Source organism: Tachyglossus aculeatus, chromosome 15 (genome assembly GCF_015852505.1).
Source record: "Tachyglossus aculeatus isolate mTacAcu1 chromosome 15, mTacAcu1.pri, whole genome shotgun sequence".
In the NCBI taxonomy this organism is placed as follows: Eukaryota; Metazoa; Chordata; class Mammalia; order Monotremata; family Tachyglossidae; genus Tachyglossus; species Tachyglossus aculeatus.
Genome location: NC_052080.1, coordinates 9,677,934 through 9,699,342, shown reverse-complemented (window position 1 = coordinate 9,699,342; position 21,409 = coordinate 9,677,934). Strand labels below are relative to the sequence as shown.

At 44.5% G+C, this 21,409-nt stretch overlaps 1 protein-coding gene across 1 annotated transcript in view; it reads left to right on the top strand.

Annotated features, from left to right (window-relative positions):
* Positions 1-1,221: 1,221 nt before the first annotated feature.
* WWC3 (WWC family member 3) overlaps positions 1,222-21,409 on the top strand; it is a 115,457-nt gene continuing 95,269 nt past the window's right edge. Inside the window, exon 1 of the mRNA XM_038757501.1 lies at positions 1,222-1,324. The gene's annotated coding sequence lies outside the window, so the exon portion shown is untranslated. The remainder of the gene's footprint in view (positions 1,325-21,409) is intronic.

Below are 21,409 nucleotides of genomic sequence, written 5' to 3'. Positions count from 1 at the left end.
ACGTGAGCGGGGCGGGGTTGCGGAGCACGGGGGAGGAGCGAGTTGGAGCGCGGAGCACGGGGGGAGGAGTGGGGCGGGGCGCGGAGCACGGGGGAGGAGCAGAAAGGGGCGCGGAGCACGAGGGGAGGAGGGACGCGGAGCAGAGAAAGGAGCGGAATACGGGGGGAGGAACACGGAGGGAGGACGAGGTGCGGAACGGAACGGGGGGCGCGGAGCGGAGTACGCAGCGGAACACGGAAGGAGGAGCGGAGCGCGGAGCACGGGCGGACTGGAGCTCGTGGGCGGAGGACGGGAACGCGGAGCGGAACACGGAGGGAGGAGCGAGGCGCGGAGCACGGGGGGCGGGGGCGCGGAGGGAGGAGCGGAGAAAGGGGGCGCGGAGCGGAGCTCGTGGGCGGAGGACGGGAACTAGGAGCGGAACGGGGGGGCCGCGGAGCACACTACAGAGCGGAACACGGTGGGAGGAGCGAGGCGCGGAGCACGAGGTGCAGTGGCGCGGAGCAAGGGGGCGCGGAGCGGAGCACAGGTGGAGGAGCGGGGCGTGGGGCGGAGCACGGGGGCGGGGGGCGGAACGGAGCGCGGAGAGAAGCACGGGGGCGTGGGGCGGAGCACGGGGTGGGGGGGCGGAGCACGGGGAAGGGGGCGGAACGGAGCGCGGAGCGGAGCACGGGGGCGTGGGGCGGAGCATGGGGAAGGGGGGCGGAACGGAGCGCGGAGCGGAGCACGGGGGCGGGGGGGCGGAGCACGAGGGCGTGGGAGGAGCGGAGCTCGGGGGGCGGAGCCCGGAGGAGGAGCGGGGCGCGGAACGGAGCACGGGGGGCGGAGGCGGGGAGGATGAGCCCGGCGCCGAGGTGCTGCCGCCGCCGCCGCCGCCGCCGCTCGCCGGTTTGGTGGCCGGTGCGGGGCCCGGTGCGGCGGTCCGAGCGGCGTCCCGGAGCCCGCTGCGCTGCCCGGGGCCGCTGGTAGTGCTGGAGGCGGCGGCGGCGGCGGCGGCGGCGGCGGCGGGGGGCGGCGGCGGCGGGCGCGGCGGGGGCCCGGGCTGGGCGGCCGAGCGGCGTTGGGCCCCGGGGCCCGGGCGGCGGGGCGGGGCGGCCATGCCGTGGCTCAGCGGCGGCCGGAGGCGGAGAAGGGAGCCGAGGGAGCCGCGGGAGGCCCAGGCCCCGGGCCCGGCCCCGGAGGAGCCCCCGGCCCAGCCCCGGGAGCCCCGCCCCGGACCCGGCCTGCCGCTGCCCGCCGGCTGGGAGGAGGCGCGGGACTTCGACGGGCGCGTCTTCTACATCGACCACAACACCCGCCAGACCTCCTGGATCGACCCCCGCGACCGGTGAGTGACGACTATATATATATATATACATCCTGTATATATGTGTATATGCCTGTACATATTTATTACTCTGTGTATTTTACTTGTACATATCTAGTCTATTTTCCTGTACATATGTATATATGTCTGCATATTTTTACTCTATTTATTTCTATTATTTATATATTATTATATCATTTATATATTATTTATTTATATTTATATATATCCTGTATGTATGTATATATGTCTGTACATATTTATTACTCTACTTATTTTTTTTATTTATTTTGCTTGTACATATCTATTCTATTTTATTTTCCTGTATATATGTATATATGTCTGTACATATTTTTGCTCTATATTTATTTATATTATTTATATATTATTATATCTTTCATATATTATTTATTTATATTTATATACATCCTGTATATATGTCTTGCATATTTATTACTCTACTTATTTATTTATTTTACTTGTACATATCTATTCTATTTATTTTATTTTCCTGTATATATGTATATATGTCTGTGCATATTTTTACTCTATTTATATTGTTTATATATTATTTATGTATTATTATATCATTCATATGTTATTTATTTATATATATATCCTGTATATATGTCTGTGCATATTTATTACTCTATTTATTTATTTATTTATTTTACTTGTACATGTCTATTCTATTTATTTTATTTTCCTGTATATATGTATATATGTCTGTGCATATTTTTACTCTATTTATTTATATTATTTATATATTATTTATATATTATATCATTTATATATTATTTATTTATATTTATATATGTCCTGTATATATGTATATATGTCTGTACATATTTATCACTCTATTTATTCATTCATTCATTTATTCATTTATTTTACTTGTACATATCTATTCTATTTATTTTATTTTCCTGTATGTATGTATATATGTCTGTGCATATTTATTACTCTATTCATTCATTCATTTATTTATTTATTTTACTTGTACATATTTATTCTATTTATTTTATTTTCCTGTATATATGTCTGTACATATTTATTACTCTGTTTTACTTGTACATAAATCAATCAATCATCGTATTGAGCGCTTACTGTGTGCAGAGCACTGTACTAAGCGCTTGGGAAGTACAGGTTGACAACATATAGAGACGGGCCCTACCCAACGGTGGGCTCATATCTATTCTATTTATTTTATTTTGTTGGTATGTTTGGTTTTGTTCTCTGCTTCCCCCTTTTAGACTGTGAGCCCGCTGTTGGGTAGGGACTGTCTCTATATGTTGCCATCGTGCACTGTACTAAGCGCTTGGCAAGTACAAGTTGGCAACATATAGAGACAGGCCCTACCCAACGGTGGGCTCACATCTATTCTATTTATTTTATTTTGTTAGTATGTTTGGTTTTGTTCTCTGTCTCCCCCTTTAAGACTGTGAGCCCACTGTTGGGTAGGGACTGTCTCTATATGTTGCCATCTTGTACTTCCCAAGCGCTTAGTACAGTGCTCTGCACACAGTAAGCGCTCAATAAATACGGTTGATTGATTGATTGAGTGACGACCCCGGCCCGCCGGGACCCCAGGCCGACGGAGGGCATCTCTTAGCCGCCTGCTCGGGGCCCAGCGCTCTGCCGGGGTGTGTGTGTGTGTGTGTGTGTGTGTGTGTGTGTGGACGTGGGTCTGCGGGGTCCCGGAGGGGTGGGGGGAGGGCTATACGACTAAGGAGGTTGTGTGTCTGTGTGTGTTTGTGCACCCAGACATAAGAAGGGTAAGGAGGTTGTGTGTCTGTGTGTGTTTGTGCGCCCATACATAAGAAGAATAAGGAGGTTGTGTGTTTGTGCGCCCGTACGTGATAAGAAGGATAAGGAGGTTGTGTGTCTGTGTGTGTTTGTGCGCCCATACATGACAAGAAGAAGGAGAATAATGAGGTTGTGTGTCTGTATGTGTTTGTGCTCCCATACATGATAAGAAGGAGGTTGTGTGTCTGTGTTTGTGCGCCCATGCATAATAAAAGGAAGAATAATAAGGAGGTTGTGTGTGTTTGTGCGCCCATACATGATAAGAAGAATAATAAGGAAGCTGTGTGTCTGTGTGCCCATACATAATAAGAATAAGGAGGTTGTGTCTGTGTGCGTGTGTGTGTTTGTGCGCCCATACATAATAATAAGAATAAGGAGGTTGTGTTTGTGTGCGTGTGTGTTTGTGTGCCCCAAGCACTTAGTACAGTGCTCCGCACATAGTAAGCGCTCAATAAATAATAATAATAATGATGGTATTAAGCGCTTACCATGTGGAAAGCACTGTTCTAAGTGCTAGGAAAGTTACAAGGTGATCAGGTTTTCCCACGGGGGCTCAGTCTTAAACCCCGTTTTACAGATGAGGTACTTGAGGCCTATAGAAGTTAAGTGACTTGCCCAAAGTCACACATCTGGCAATTGGCAGAGTTGGGATTTGAACCTATGACCTCTGACTCCAAATCCCGTGCTCTTTCCACTGAGCCACGCTGGTTTTCTAAATACGATTGAATGAATGAATAAGAATAAGGAGGCTGTGTGTCTGTGTGTGTTCGTGCGCCCATACATAATAATAATAAGAAGGAGGTTAATAATAATAATAATGATAGTAATGATGGCATTTGTTAAGCGCTTACTATGTGCAAAGCACTGTTCTAAGCGCTGGGGAGGATACTAGGTGATCAGGTTGTCCCACGGGGGGCTCACAGTCTTAATCCCCATTTTGAAGATGAGGGAACAAGTTGTGACTTGTCGAAAGTCACACAGCTGACAATTGGTGGAGCTGGGATTAGAACTCATGACCTCTGACTCCCAAGCCCGTGCTCTTTGCATTGAGCCACGGTGCTTCTCAGCGTGTGTCTTAGGTTATGTGGCTGTGTGTGTTTATGGGCCCATACATAATAATAATAATAAGAATAAGGAGGTTGTGTGTCCATGTGTGTTTGTGCACCCATACATAATAATAATAAGAAGAAGAAGGAGGTTGTGTGTCTGTGTGTTTATGCGCCCATGCATAATAAGAATAAGGAGGTTGTGTGTTTGTGTGTGTGTAGATATAATAATAATGGCATTTGTTAAGTGCTTACTCTGTGCCAAGCGCTGTTCTGTGTGTGTGTGTGTGTGTGTGTGTGTGTGTGTGTCTGTGGGTCTGCAGGGTTAGGGCAGAGGGGGTCTATACGAGTAAGGAGATTGTGTGTCCATGTGTTCAGATACATAATAAGAATAATAAGGAGGTTGTATGTATTTGTGCGCCCATACATAATAATAAGAATAATAAGGAGGTTGTGTGTGTGTGTGTGCATGCAGATACATAATAATAATAGGAATAATGAGGTTGTCTGTGGTTGTGCTCCCATACATAGTAATAATAATAAGAAGAATAAGGAGGTGGTGTGTGTATGTGTGTGTACAGATACATAATAATAGTGGCATCTGTTAAGTGCCAACTCTGTGCCAAGTACTCTGTGTGTGTGTGTGTGTGTGTGTGTGTACACATGGGTCTACAGGGTCACAGCAGGGGCGATCTATACAGGACAAGGCGATGGAGGAGGAGGTTGTGTGTGTGTTTGTGTGCCCATATATAATAAGAATAATAAAGATGTGTGTTTGTAGATACATAATAATAGTGGCATTTGTTAAGCACTTATTCTGTGCCAAGTGCTCTGTGTGTTTGTGTGTGTGTGTGTGTGTGTGTGTGTACCTGGATCTGCGGGGTCGGGTCAGGGGGTGTCTATACGGGACAAGGCCACAGAGGAGGAGGTTTTGTGTGTGTGTGTGTGTGTGTGTTTGTGTGCCCATATATAATAATAATAAAAATAATAATAAGGAGATTGTGTGTCTGTGTGTTTGTGTGTACAGATACATGCTACTACTAATGGCATTTGTTAAGCGCTTCCTTGTGCCAGGCACTATACTAAGCCCTGGGGCAGATAGAAGCAAGTCTGGTCAGACACCAATCCCTATATGGGGGCTCACAGCCTCAATCCCCATTTTCCAGGTGAGGGAACTGAGGCCCAGAGACTAATAATGATGGTATTTGTTAAGTGCTTACTACCAAGCACTGTTGTAAGCACTGAATAATAATGGTACTTGCTCAGTGGTTACTATATGCCAAGCACTGTTATAAGTGCTGAATAATAATGGTATTCAGCGCTTACTAGATGCCAGGCACTGTACTCAGCACTGGGATGGATACAAGCTGGCCATGCTCCCTCCTCCCTCGTCAGCCAGCCCAGTGACCCGTAAAAGCCCGATAATAATAATAATTGCGGTATTTGTCACACGCTCACTACGTGCCAGGCACTGTATTAAGCGGTGGGGTGGATGCAAGCAAATTGAGGTGGATACAGTCCCTGTCACAGTCACAATCCCCATTGTACAGATGAGGGAACTGGGGCCCAGAGAAGTGAAACGACCTGCCCGAGGTCACCCAGCAGACAAGTGGTGGAGCCGGGATTAGAAGTCACGAGCTTCTGACTCCCAGGACTGTGCTCTGTCTACTAGGCCAGGCTGCTTCTCCGGTTCTAGGGGGGAGCATGCGTTGCTGCAGGAAAATGCAGCTGAAAAGTTGACCATTTCAAGATGGAAGTCATTCTGTCGTATTTATTGAGCACTTACTGTGTCCAGAGCACTGTATTGAGCACTTGCGCACATACAGTGCTGCAGTAAACAGACATATTCCCTGCTCGGGATTCTGGTGGGGGGGATGCAAATTTTCCAGACCTTTAGTTCCATCAAGTTCCTCTACTTAGTTCCCTTAAAATACCTCATAGAACAGGCAACCAGGTTTCAATGTAAAACAGAGGAATGCATTCACTTCACTTCACTTTCTGGGGCTCAGTTACCTCATCTGTAAAATGGGAATTAAGACTGTGAGCCCCATGAGGGACATGGAATGTGTCCAGACTGATTAGCTTGTAACTACTACTACTTCAGGGCTTAGTCCAGGGCCTGGCACATAGTAAGTCCTTTAAGAGATACCATCAAAAGGTGCATTGATGAGACTCTTTAAGACCAATCTGTATGGTTGAAAACCGTGACAGTATTAGGTCACTCTCTAGACGGTAAGTGCTCCGTGGCAGGCCACCAAGTGCCTAGTACGTCCACAGTTAAGTGCTTGCCAAATACCACTGAGTGATTGTTTGATGTCTTGGAAGTGTAGGACTATCTTGTCTTCCAAAAGTGGCCCGGATTTGGTGCCACTTGCCCAAAAGGAGAAAAAAGTTGGCCCGATGCGATGGTCGTGGCTCAGTGGAAAGAGCACGGGCTTGGGAGTCAGAGGTTATGGGTTTGAATCCCGACTCTGCCACTTGTCAGCTATGTGACTTTGGGCAAGTCACTTCACTTCTCTGGGCCTCAGTTCGCTCATCTGTAAAATGGGGATTAAGACTGTGAGCCCCTTGCGGGACAACCTGATTACCTTCTATCCCCCCAGCGCTTAGAACAGTGCTTGGCACATAGTAAGCGCTTAACAAATACCATCGTTGTTATTATTTTGTGACTACGTTTTCAAAAGCCCCTGGGTGGATATAGCCTGCTTATTTCCCTCCTACCTGCACCGGAAAGGAAACAATGTATGGTATTTTGGTACTGGATTTTAAAATAAACTTGGGAGGTGGTGTGGGGGTGGGAAGAGAGGAGAGTCAGAGGCGGGGAGGTAGGAAGGATGATTGCTCTCTGCTCAAGATTCTGCAAAGCAGTGTACTAAACATTATGTTCATTAAGAAGTGAAATACAAGTTAAGGCCTCTCAGCCGTTGTCTTTAGACTTAACACAAGTCTTGGAGAAACCAGTAAGATTTGGGATGAATTTCTAGACCAGAAGTGCTTGCTCAATATCCAAAAGGTATTTTGAAAACCAGGTGAGATCATATTGTAATTTTAAGAAAAGTCCAGGCCACAGCTGTTCAGAAGATATCCCAGCTTGGACGGGGAAGCGTTAGCAGAACTGTTTGGAATGCTGAGCATTCGTTTTCTGCACTTACTGGTTTCTGTCAACTTCCACAACAAGTGGAAAATGAAACGATAGTTTAAATGTGTTTTCTCTTCGAAAAGAAACCTCCACCTTATTTGAGGAGGACACTCTCAAAAATGCGTGTCTAGCGTGTACCCACATTTTAGTGTGAGATGTCCTGAGGAGGGTGGTTTGGATGTGGTAATTTGCCTATAGTGGATTCTGTTGGACCCATCCTGTAACCTTTGCTGAATAAAGAGCAGCATACCGTATCAAAATTAGGTTGCTAGTGCTTTTGATGTGTTCCAGTACAAAATGCAATTGGAATTGATACTGCCTAGTTCTTTTCTAATCACCTGGAAAACCGGCCTCATACTGGGGCCTCAAGAGTGATTTGGTATGTGTCAGCATTTTTACGGGCATTGCTTAGTTTTGTTGTAACTAATTTTCAAATAGTTTGAGCAAACAACACGGGTTCCTGAATTAAAACCACTGTTTTAAGTTTAGTGAGGTAAATTTACGTATATGGTTTCATAGGAGACAGTGTTTTTATAGTAAGTAAAAATTCAACAGAGACTGTTTGAACTTTAGCTCCCATAATACCTTGCTAGAAATATGTCTGGAATGTTAAACAGGCCACAAATGTTTAAGTGGAGTCTCTGTTAAAGATTGCAATAGTAATCTTTAAAATCCCCACCCCCCCTTTCCCTTTTTTTTTTTTTTTGGCACACCAAAACCTTGCTAATTTCTACAAACTCTCTTGGCAACTTTTAAGTGGAGATTCATTTTGAAGGTCTCAAAAGAATAATGCCTTCAAGTTTAGACATTTTTTCCATATGGATCTGGTACACTCTTAAGTCATTTGATACCCGTATGGACAGGTAGCACACTTACAAATTTGGTGTAAAATAATTTAGCCAGGCTTTGTTAGGGTCACTAAAATGGCCCCTAATCAGTGGCTGCGGAAAGGAATGCCCGTTATTACCAACTTCCTTAATATAATGGAATTATGGAGAATATGAACAGGCTGGGATACATTAAAGTAATCGTATTTTAAAAGTGATTAACCTTTTGGCATGTAGAGCCCAGGAAAATTCAGAAAAAAGTAATGGCAGTCCCGATTTCTGTTTCCGTGGGCTTTGGACTCAAGAGAGTAAACTAAACTTTAATCTCAGGAACACATAGAAGATTTTTGACTTGCGCCCTGCTCTAGGACAGGTAGAGTTAATGAGTGAAGCGGGTCTTAGTGCCCGTTTTTGCTTAGGCAAGCAATAGAGCGAGTTCTGAAATAACGATGTTTGCTGATGTTTTTATTTCCCAGCATTTGTAAATAAAATGTGAGTCTTTTGTCTAAATCTAAGAATTTGTGAATTTGTAGTCCGGTACTCCTTGGGTTCTGTAGAAATCAGAGTTATCTATTTTTTAATCTAATTCCCTCTGTCTCTTCTAGAGCAACATGAAGTTTTCTTAGCTTTATATTTCTAGTGAGTCCCCAGACCACTAACTTAATTAAAAGATTTATTTAGCCCCCTTTTGTGGATGTTCATTTTTCCCATAAAATCTGAGAGCCCTGTGGACTAAATTGGCAAATTCTGCCACACCCAGGCTGCTCAACATACAGCATATTATTATTAGTAAACATTTTTATAGTACCCCACATTTGTGAGGAACTTTTAATGTCATGGTTTTATTCAACAGCTGTACATCATGGAATCAGGATTTGTGTTTTACGCTGATGATTAGGATATTTAACTCTATAAATCTATGAGTTTGGGGGATTGAAAGTGGTTTTAATTCTCTATTTTAGAATTTACTGGAATCATGTTTTTTAGGTTGAAAGATGGACAATATGATGATACCCATTTCCATTTACTTCTCCCCACAAATGTATGGGGCTTATTATTTTGAGAAAATTAGTGACTACTTTTAGCTTAGCCACGTGTTTCCTGAGAGATTTGCTTTGGTATCCTAAGGCCTAACCAACCTTGTCGAATCTTGAAGTTGCATTTCCTGTGACTCAAGCCCAAGAAGTACAGGAAACCCAAACTGCATTCATCAGAGAAACTGTGGATGATGGTATCTCCTTGGGAAAAAACCCCCAAAAAAACCCTTCAGGCCTGGGATGCAACGGTAGGACATTGGATCATATCTAGGCAGCTGCAAAGGTTAGCCATTTGCAAAGCATCACAGTAATCGTGCCTATGTTACAAAAGAAGGGGTGTGATTTAAAACAATTTCCATTAGCAGTTTCCACAGAACCATGATTTTATTCAGAAAAGGATTTTTAAAAAAAAAAATAGTATTTGATCAGCGCTTATTCTGTATCAAACACTGTTTTAAATGCCGGGGTAGGTACAAATTCATTAGTTGGATACAGTCTCTGACCTACATGGGGCACACGGTTTAAGTAGGAGGGAGAAGTTATCCCCATTTTACAGTTAAGGAAACAGGCCCAGAGAAGTGAAGCGACTTTCCCAAGGACACACTGCAGGCAGCAGCATAGCTGGGATTAAAACCCAGGTCCTTGAGATGGCTTGGTGCTCTGATTGACAGAGAGAGAGCCCTTCAGGCTTCTCCCTTTTTCCCTTCCTTCCCCCCCACCCCCACCACCTGCAGTTGGCCCTTGCTGAACTGGGCGGCCATTAGTTTATTTTGTTAATGATGTTCATCTAGCTTTATTTCTATTTATTCTGATGACACCTGTCCACATGTTTTGTTTTGTTGTCTGTCTCCCCCTTCTAGACTGTGAGCCCATTTTTGAGTAGGGACCATCTCTATATGTTGCCCACTTGTACTTCCCAAGCACTTAGTACAGTGCTCTGCACACAGTAAGCGCTCAATAAATACGATCGAATGAATGAATGAAAGAATACATTGGCAGTTGGGTACCTCAGGGCGGGCAGGATGGGCAGGGTCTCCAGCGACCTCAGACCCTGCTTTGGTCCACTCTCTCCCTGCTGCTGCCGCTCCTTGCTCCTCCCCGGCACACTCCACCCCTCTACTGCCTCGGTCCCCTCTCCTCTCTCCCACCCCCACCTCCTGTTTGGGACTCATTCCCCTTTCACATCCAGCAGTCAGTCAGTCAGTGTTCAGAGCACTGTACTAAGCACTTGGGAGAGTACGCTCTGACAATAAACAGACACATTCCCTGGCAGCCACACCTCTCTCTCCACCTTTCAGAGCCTTACTAAAATATGCCTCCAGGAAGCCTTCCCTGACTAGTCTTGTAATCTCCGACCCCATCCCCACTGGATCAGCAAGGCACGTGAGTCCTTACCTGCAAAGCATTTGGGTAGTAACCCCATTCCCTCTCTCCGCAGCAGTTATGCACTTGCCTTTGTTCCCCATTGTATCCCCTGACTTGTAATTTATTTTATCATCTGTCTCCTCTGCTAGGTCTTAAGCTCCTTCAGAGTAGGGCTCATGCCCACTAACTCTGTTGTGCTTGCCTCAGCTTTTAGTACAGTGTTTTGCACAGAAGTGCTCAATAAATACTGTTGATAGAGATGAAATATGGGGCTGTACAGACTATTGGTCTGACCCAGGGTAGCCCTGCTTATGCTTTTACGGCTGACCAGTCGGGAGGGAAGTTCAAGGGAGTCCGTATCGCTGATAATTAATTAGTCGCATTTTTTGAGTGCTTACTGTGTGCGGAGTTCTGTACTAAGTGCTTGGGAGAGTGCAACACAAAAATATAACAGACGCATTCCCTACGCACCATGAGCTTACAGTCTAAGGATGAGCTTATCTGCCTTGTCTCCATGAGTGCAGTTTACCATTGGACAGGCTAGATTGAAAAGGAATTCTGGGAACACTACCCTTTTGTTCAGAAGAGAACAATGCTGCAACTTCAATAGCCATTTAGGAGTGGGCAGTATCTACTCAGATTTTAGGGTTTTTTTAAAAAAATCACTGTTTTCCTGTAGTTACAAGTGAGGCAAAATTTCCTCCTTTCGAGTTCCCCCTGTTTTCAGTGGGGGAATCAATCAATCGTATTTATTGAGCACTTACTGTGTGCAGCGCACTGTACTAAGCGCTTAATGATTTCAAGTGTACCTCCGGAAGATCTGCCATCTTCCAAACGCCTTCCCCTCTTTCTGATACGATTAGGTCTCACCCTTGAATGGTTGAACCTCTACATGAATCAGCCCATGAAAAGTTAGTTCATTTTCAAGTCTGTACAACTCGTATTGAATTTGACAAAATTGCATTCTAAACATTCTGACCAAAATTGTGCTCTAAACCTGGGTTAATTGTCAGGTAAACAGATTAGATTTGGTCCCTGTCCCACCAGGGACTCACAATCCAAAGGGAGAGTAAACAGACCCCAGGAACAATAACAAGGAAATACAACTCGACAACAAATTACAAAATCAAGCATGGAAGATAACAGCACGGCAAAGTAGGTAAACCCAGTTTTGGGAAGGAGGGGTCTGAATTTCCTCAAGCTCCCCGGCCCTAAATTAAATCCCTCCTGTCCTCCCCTTGGAGGGGGGCGGGATCAGAGAGAGGCAGCTACGTAGGGCCCGGGGATCTCTGGGTCTTTCAGGGCCTTTTTGCCACCAGGGTCTCAGCTAATACGCCTCCCCTGCCCCTCCAGGTCAACTCTTTGGTAGGAGACCAGTGAGGCTGGATGGACACTTGCAGCGACGGGCAGCGTGGTTTTAAGCAAAGAAACCTTTTTTGTTAAGAACAAAAAAAAATCTATCCTGGATATTTGGCATCTTTTTACGCCCCCCACCCCCTGGATTTACCTTTCCTGTCTAACTAGGAGCAATTTACTCTGTACATCGAGTGTTAGGTGGGAGTAAGTATTTTGTTGTTGTTCTCCATGACCTAGGTAGAGCCCGTAGGTTGGGAGATTGAGTTTAGGAGGAGGAGGTAGAAGGCTGTGGAGAGGTGGGTGCGGTGGGATGATGGCCAGGACCCAGCCGTCCACTGGTGGTATACATGGTACTCTTAAATACAACCCCTGTGAAACGCTGCCCGGCCAAATAGAAAGAGCCCAGGACTGAGAGTTGGGAGACCTGGGTTCTAATCCTGGTTCCAACACTTGCCTGTTGTGTGACCTTGAGCACCTTCTCCAAGTCTCAGTTTCCTCATCTTCCACCCCTGGGACTGTCAGCCCTATGCCAGACAGGGTCTGTATCCTATCTGATGATCTCTTACCTACCCCAGTGCTTAGCACACTACTTGGCACATAGCGCTTAACAAATACCACAGTTCTTCTTATTGTTGGGATTATGTGCCTCTCCCCCGGATCTGGTGACCATCAGTTCTGGGACTGATGGTAAATAAAAGCTGAGGGTCACAAGAGGTGCAGCTGGGCCTGATCTCTGCCTTGGGAGCTGTTTGGAATGAGTACGGCGGGGAGCATGAAGGCCACTCAGTGGTTAAACCCTAAACCCTGGCCCTGGGTTTATTTGCCTGTCCCACTGTGATAAGTACTGGGGCAGATATAAAATAATTAGATCCAATCCAGCCCGTTCATTCAGTCGTATTGTGTGCTTACTCTGTGCAAAACACTGTACCAAGTATTTTGGGAGAGTACAATACAACAAATTTTCTCCCCTCCCCCAGCGGGATGAAGCCTACCTTGTTCCATCCTGGGCTGTTGGTGTCCCTGGTGCCCCACTGCTCGGCTTGTCCACCTCAGGTGACTCTCTGACCATTTGCCAAAGCATTTTTTGGGGCCTCCCTTTTTCCCATAGTTCAGTAACTAATCCTGGGTTTAGGAGGAAGTTTTGGAGAATTCAGATGTTTTTAGGCACTTGAGATGTGCCCACACGTTTGGAAACTGATCTAAAATCAATCTGGAAGTATAAAGACTATTTTATGTGCACTATTGACCTTGGATGCATTGAAATGATTCTGGTGTGGATATTTTAAATCTGCGCTCACATTGCTTTGCTTGTTGAAAGTAATGCCGGTGTTCAGATTTGATTTTTAGTATTCTTTAGGAGGAGTAGATCCTGCTAATTGTTGTAGGCTGACAATATTTTTTTCTTTAACGAAAATAATCGATTGTGTTTTCAGCTTTAGGGCAATAACGTCTGATTGGAATGACTGAAAGGGGCCACCAGCATCAAGGGTTCGACTCAGGACAGTGCTCGGCCCAGTGTAAGGGCTCAATATATCATGTCGATCTATCGATCGCTGGAGATAAGCTCGAGCCCCGCAGCTCCAGCCTGGGATGAGGGAACTTTGGCTTCTGTACACCCAGGTCTCCTGTAACACGGCGGCTCATATTCTCGCAGAATCCAGCATAAAGGCAAACTGGCACCGTCGAACTCACCCGGATCAGCCCCCGCGGGTTCCCACTGCCATTTTTTCCAACACCGCATCATGTCCTGCTCCACCCAAACTCCCTAAATCTATAATGGCTTTCCTGCCCAGGGCTCCGGTGAAAGCAGGCATCAGAAACCGTACGAGCCCGTGGGCCTTGCGGATTAGACAGAGCCGGAATAATAAAGATGATGATAACTGTGGTATTTGTTCTTACTCTGTGTCAAGCACCGTGCTAAGAGCTGGGGTAAATCCAGGATAATCACAATGGACACCATCCCTGTCCCACATGGGGCTAACAATCTAAGGGAGAGGCAGAGGGTTTTGCAGATGAGGAAATTGGGGCACCAACAGTAATAGTAATTATAATGTAATATAATTGTGGTACTTGTTAAGGGATTCCCTTCTAGACTGTGAGCCTGTTGCTGTGTACGGACTGTCTCTATATGTTGCCGACTTGTACTTCCCAAGTGCTTAGTACAGTGCTCTGCACACAGTAAGTGCTCAAATACAATTGAATGAATGAATTAGTGTGCCAAAGACAGTATCAAGTGCTGAATTAGATGTAAAGTCATCAGATCAGACACAGTCTGTCTTACACATGTTACACAATTAATCAAACAATCATGTATTGAGGGCTTACTGTGTGCAGTTCACCGTACTAAGTGGTTGGGAGCATGCCATACAACAGAATCGGTAGACACATTCCCTGCCCACAAGGAGTTTACAGTGCAGAAGGAAGGTATTTAGACTCCATTTTACAGGTGAGAAAATAAGGCCCAGAGAAGACTCGCCCAAGGTTACACAACAGCATTCTGAAGGGGAGGTAATCCAAGGTCTCGAATCCCCATTTTCCTGGTGAGAAAACTGGCACAGAGATGTTGGCTTGGCCAACATCACACAGGGGCCAAATGGCCAAGCTGGGATCCAAACTCAGGTCTCTGGACTCTCCAACCCTGTGCTCTTTTATCGAGACCAAGCTGCTTTTCATCGGAATCTCGTAAAAACCCAAACGGGCAAAACTTTCAGGAGAACGTAGCCCACCAACTTGTTGAAACAAACAAAAGAGGCCCCTGCTATGGAATATCAGTCTGAACTGAGAGAAGCAGAGGGGCCTAGTGGAAGGAACACAGGCCTGGGAGTTAGAGGACTTGGGTTCTAATCCAGCTCCCCCACTTGTGTGCCGCCTGACCTGGGGTAAGTCACTTCACTTCCCTGCACCTCAGTTTCCTCATCTGTGAAATGGGGATGGAGGCTGTGAGCCCCATGTGGGACACGGATTGCGTCCAAGCTGATTATCATGGATCTCTACCCAGTGCTCATTGGAGTGTTTAACACATAGAAAGCACTTAAGTACCATTAAAACTAAAGTAAAGGCCAAGCCAAAGAGGAGGTGGGGGGCGGGAGTAAGGATCAATATAGGGATGGGTGAGGAGAGAGGGAAGCTGCATGGCAAGGTGTAAAGAGCATAGACCTGGGACTCAGAGGACTTGGGTTCTAATATCAGGTCTGCCACTTGCCTAATGTGTGTCTTTGGGCAGGACAGTTTAACTTTGTCAGTTTTTTCATGTAAAATGGAGATTCAGTACCTGTTTTCCCTCCTGCTTAAACCGTGATGTCTTTGTGGGACAGGAACTGTGTCCAACCTGATATTATTTTTTATCTACCCCAGCTCTTAATAAAATGCTTGGCCCATACTAAATGCTTAACAATGATCAGAGGTGTCAGAATTGCTCAGAAATTGAAGGTGGGGCTAGAGGAGCAGTAGATGATAGCAAATAGTATTTGTAATGGGAGCAGTGATGCATCTGAAAGACCAAAGTCGATTGATTTCATTCAGTCATATTTATCGAGTACTTACTGTGCACATAACACTGTCCTATGCACCTGGGTGAGTACAATACAACAATAAACAGACACATTCCCTGAGGTACAAAGATAAACAGCCTTGTAGACTGCTTTCTTGGCAGCAGTGACAGGAGCAGTAATAGTATGGCTCAGTGGAAAGAGCGTGGGCTTTGGAGTCAGAGGTCATGGGTTCAAATCCCGGTTCCACCAATTGTCAGCTATGTGACTTTGGGCAAGTCACTTCACTTCTCTGGGCCTCAGTTACCTCATCTGTAAAATGGGGATTAAGACCGTGAGCCCCACGAAGGACAACCTGATCACCTTGTAACCTCCCCAGCGCTTAGAACAGTGCTTTGCACATAGTAAGCGCTTAATAAATGCCATTATTATTATTATTAAGAACCTGTGGTGTGCAAAGCACTGTACTGAGTCCTGCCAGATCCATTGTAAAGTATCCATGTTCTTGGACCATTTGTTAATAAAGAAAACTTATTGGTGATAAATTTATTATGATATTTGGGGTAGTTCAAAGCAATCAGTGGTTTTTTGATCAATCAGCAGTAGTTATGTAGCACTTACTCTGTCCTGGGCACTTTATTAAGAAGTTGGGCCTGCCCACAAGGAGCTCTGTCTAGAGGGGGAGCCAGATATTAAAGTAAATTACATTTACTGTGTGTAGAGCACTGTTCTAAGTGCTTGGGAGAGTACCGTGAAACAGAATTGGTAGAAACATTCCCACCCACAGGGAGTTCACAGTCTATTCTTTATTAAGCACTTAGTATGTATCAAGTCCTTTACTAAGCATTGGGGTAGATACAAGATGGTCAGGTCCCAGTTAGGGCTCACAACCTAAGTAGGAGGGAGAACAGGTATTGACTCCCCATTATACAGATGAAGAAACTGCTGAAACACAGAGAAGTGACCTTACCACACAGCAGGTATGTAGGTGGCAGAGTCAGGAGTAGAACTCAGGTCCTTCCGGCGACCAGGCCCATGCTTTATCTGTTAGGACATGTTGCTTCCCATGGAGACGCTCCATCATTTGGGCAGGATCTGGGTCAGGAAGAAGTTCTCAGGCTCTTCCACCATTAGAAAAAAATCTTAATTGTGGAGAATTTGTCAGGCACTTTGCGCCAAGCACTGTGATAAGTGCTGGGGCAGATATAAAATAATTAGATCCAATCCAGCCCCTGTTCATTCAGTTGTATTTATTGTGTTCTTACTCTGTGCAAAACACTGTACTAAGTATTTGGGAGACTACAATACAATAACAGATTCCCTGCCCACAAAGAGCTCACAGTCTAGAGGGGGAGACAGACATTAATATATGTAAATAAATGAGTAAATGAATAAATTTGGGCCTCACAGTCTAATTGGGATGAGGAAGATGAGGCACAGAGAACTAAAGTGCCCTCTCCAAGGTATTCATAATAATAATGACATTTTTAAGCACTTAGTATAGCGATAATAATAATTATGGTATTTGTTAAGCTTTTACTATATTCCAGGCACCGTACTCCAGTATGCTGGGGTGGATACAAGCAAATTGGGTTGGTCACAGTCCCCTGTCCCTCGTGGGGCTCACAATCTTAATCCCCACTTTACAGACGAGGTAGCCAAGGCACAGAGAAGTGAAGTGACTTGCCCAAGGCCACACAGCAGATAGGTGGCAGAGCTGGGATTAAAACCCATGACCACCTGATTCCCAGGCTCATGCTCTATCACACATCATGCTGCTTTCCTTGGTCACACAGCAGGCAAATGACAGAGCTGGGATTCAAACCGGGGTCTTCTGACTCCCAGTCCTGTGCTCTTTTCCATTAAGCTATATTGCTTCTCTAATCTGGCACCATGCTGGGGCAGTGACCAAAGGAAGTTGCATTAGGACAGGCAAGTCTAGGCAGAGGACTCCACCCTCTTGGTTGCAGAAAAACACTAATTCTCACAATTTCCAAAGGGTCTAGGGTGGTGACAGAGAGGTAACAGGGCAGTCCCCACTTGGCCATAAGGCCAGTTGTGACTGTCTGCTTAGCTTTTCTAGGCTATATAGTCCTTTATATTCCGGAAACAAAAACAAAAAAATCTGGTGAAGCCGAGTGGTTTTATTAAGCGTTCTTTATTCTTTATTCTTTATTCTAAGAACAGTGCTTTGCACATAGTAAGCGCTTAATAAATGCCATCATTATTATTATTATTTTATTGAACACTTATGGACATGTGTAAACAGAATTTGGAGCCAGAGTCTGGTGCCAAATTTGAGTTTGGTTAAATGAAAGTGTACTTTCATGCTGGCAGGGTGGAGGGGAGATGCTAAAGGGGAATGGAGGAGAAGGAAGAGGTGGAGGAGGAGGAGGAAGAATGAACACATCATTGCTTAAATTCAGTGTAAAATAACTATGGAAAATATGTAACCAGAGTGGAAACTTTTTTTTTTCATATTGCCAATGAAAGGGTCCCTTCAGATTGTGTTAATTTGTAAGGGTTTTTTTTTTTTTGTATGACATGTATGAGATGATCCCAGCTTTCACGTCTGAAGAAACAGCAGGAATTGTTTGGAAATTAAAAATAAACACACACTAGGAACATAAAGACTGATTTCAAGGGGGGTTCATGCTCCATGTTTTAACCAATATATGAAACTATAATTAAATACTCAGCTACTAATGGAATTTAGAGCCATTCTGGTATCTTTTGGGGAAAAAAAAGCAAGATATAAAACTAACCATTTAAGCCTAGCCTCAAAATTAGGAGAAATACAGTTGGTAGGAATGTGAGACTTTGGCCGATCAATGTTTAAATGTGTGAGAACAACACTTCTCAGTTGCATGCACTGATCAACGTACAACATGGGAGGAAAAGCGTTTCCCCATATCACTTTAAAGGCCAGAAAAAATCTGCGCCTTCGAAATGGAATGAAACTGTTGCAGATGAGGGTCTGGGAGGGCATTTGGGAGCGTGGAATGAATGGTATGCCTATACTCACGCCCTCCGGCTGGTTATTTCCAGGGTACCAGACAGAGTCGTATACATCGCTGTCTCCTGGTTCAGAAACGAATGTTTCTTCCGCAGAAAAATCTCAGAAGTCTTCCTTCAAAAGGATACCACAGAGGGATCATGAAAACATTCTCTTTTAGCAGAGCCATAGTACTGTGGTGTATATTCTGGAAAAGTTTGTTATTCATGTGAAAGATTAAAAGATGTATTTTATTACACAGTACATTTTAGGAGGGCCAGGGGTAGGGGAGGAGGAGTACATTTTAGGAATTTCTTTTTCAAATTTGACTACAGTGGTTTATTTAAATGATAGGTCAGAGTCAACACGTTTACTAAGTATTTTGAAGAGAAGCAGAACAAAGTAGAGGTGATATTGTTTGTCACAGAGATTAGGTTCAGAGACTTAAAAATTTCTTAAATAAAAATACCCGAAGTTTTCAAATTACAAGCGTGTTCCCCACTTGCTATGTGTTTGAGTTATTACTGAATAGCTGCCTCCCCCAAATAAGACAATATTTTTACTGATGAGAAAGCTGAGACATTCTCAGGAAGGTTTTTTTTATTGTCCGCACTGGCAAAATGAAGAGAAGAGTATACTGAAGACGTGGCCAAAATACCCCACATTTTCAAAATGGAATTACCTGGAGTGGTTGTCTTCACTGGATACTTTCTATCTCTTCAGTCACTGTTATACATAGAATGTTGCCACAGGGTAAATGGTATGGGGAATTAGAACCCAGAACTCTATGTTTGGCCATGCTCGCATGTAGTCCACTCAGACCAGCTCACGTTAAGGTTTTTGCAAACTCACCACTTTTCTGGATACGTATGTAGATTAATGATCCATATTTGCTGAGGCCTTCCTGTCTGAGTTGTTAAATTGTCCTGTTCTGTCCCTGGAGTAGTGATTCTTTATGTGCTTACTTTTCCTGCAACTGCAGCTAAGTTTCAAAATCAGATGCACCTTTAATGCACCCTTCATTTTTTTTTTTTTGGCACCAGTTCTCCTTCGGTGTTTTCCCTGTGCTCATCGTTTTCTCTTGCATTCCTGTTTGTTTCTGTTGAAGCGAAGTACCAACTTGAAGTTTTGTAAACTAGCCAGGAAGTTAAAGGACAGCAGTGAAATCTGAGATTCAAATTTTGGACGGAGCAGGAAGAAAAGGGCATTAGGATGGGAAATTTAAGTAGTCAAGAGAGAAACCAGAGAACAGTAAAACATATATCACTTAAGAATGGCTTTCCCAATGTAATAGCCTTTCCCAAATGACACTTCAGTTGTGTAGTTGAGTAAAATGAGTAAATGGTATCAGCATTTCCTTGATTATTTTATTTTTGTCCCACCATTTTAGGTTATGCATGTCAACTGAACTTTTTTTCGGGGAGACTTCATCTTTAGGAAGATGCAGATTCAGTAGATATGAAATGCAAGTCTATCATTAGGAGGGTGTTGCCAGTTAAAATACTCAGCTGTTAGGATAGTTTCATTTTAGTATTTTCAGGGTGGAACCCAGTTCACTGTTTGCACGATGAAGACCAGAATGGGAATTCTAAGGGGACTAGTGAATGGAGTTTCCAACCAAATAGTTTTTGGAAGGAACTATGGATAGATGATTTGCACATACACCTACAGGCAGATTTGGGAAAGAGTGAATATTCTGCAGGTAATAATAATATAATTTTGCTATTTAAGCCTTACATTGTGCCAAGAATTGAGCTAAACTCTGGGGTAAGCTACAAGATGAGGCATAGTTCCAGTATCTCATGGGAATCACCGTCGTAAGAGGAGAGAGAAGAACCACTTAATCCCCATTTTACAGATAAGGAAACTGGGGCACAGAGGTTCCAAGTGACTTGCCCAAGGTAATATATCAAGCAAGTGGCAGAGTTGGGGTAGAACCTCAGTTCCTGACTCATAGTCCCACACAGTGCTTTGCACATAATAAACGCTTAATAAATGCCATCAAAAAACCCCCCACACTTTTTACTGGACCATGTTGCCTGTGTACTTTTGATTGTACACTGATTCCCCTGTTCCCTAAAAAGGCTTGCATGTTGGGTTTCCCGCTTGGGGTTAGATAGGGACATGAAAGAATAATGCTTTCCTCTGTCAGGTTAAAGCAGGGAAAGAATTGGATTCAAAACCACTAAGGACACTAAAAATATATATAGTTAACATGGTTCTTGGGGTCTTTCTAGGGTGCGATGAGGAGCACGGTTAGGTACGTGCAGGTGGGGCTGGGCATGATGTCAGTACTGTAATGTGAGCTTTCCTTAATGCAGGAGGCATCAAAAATATAACCCCTGTGTTCTAGAAGAACTGACTGTATGTAGTTCAAAAGTGAATGGTGACAAGTTTGTAGTTATTTGTACAGGTGGACGGACTCTGAATTTATTGCGCTTTAGTCAGTGTCTACCGTCTTGCCCAAACCATTTTTAGAAATTATTTTAGAGAGTTGCATGGTATAGTGGAAAGAGCACATGCTTGGGAGTCAGGAGACCTGTTTTTTTTTTTTTAATGGAATTTATTAAGTGCTTACTATGTGCAAAGCACTGTTCTAATACCAACTCCACCACGTGCCTTCTGTGTGATCTTGTGCAAGTCACTTAGCTTCTCTGTGCCTCAGTGTCCTCATCTCTTCTTCCTTCTATGTAGACTCAGAGCCCCCTGTGAGCCCTGTACTGTGTCTGACCTGATTATCTGATATCTACCCCAGTGCTTGGCACATGATAAACACTCAACATGCATCACAGTTATCATTATTATTATTAAAACATACGGCAAAACACTCCTTCCACCAAATTTATGAATCCAACCTAATTCCATTTGGGTCAGCGTTAGTTCATTCAGCACATCTTTGTGACAAATTGGTTAGTAGTTCCACTTTGATTTATTGCTTGATATGTACTTTGGATGGTGATTTAGAAGCCTGCAAGGGTTTTTCATTTTGAAAATATCTGTGCAGAGTACTAAGCCGTTGGCAGAGTACAGTAGAGTTGGTAGGCACA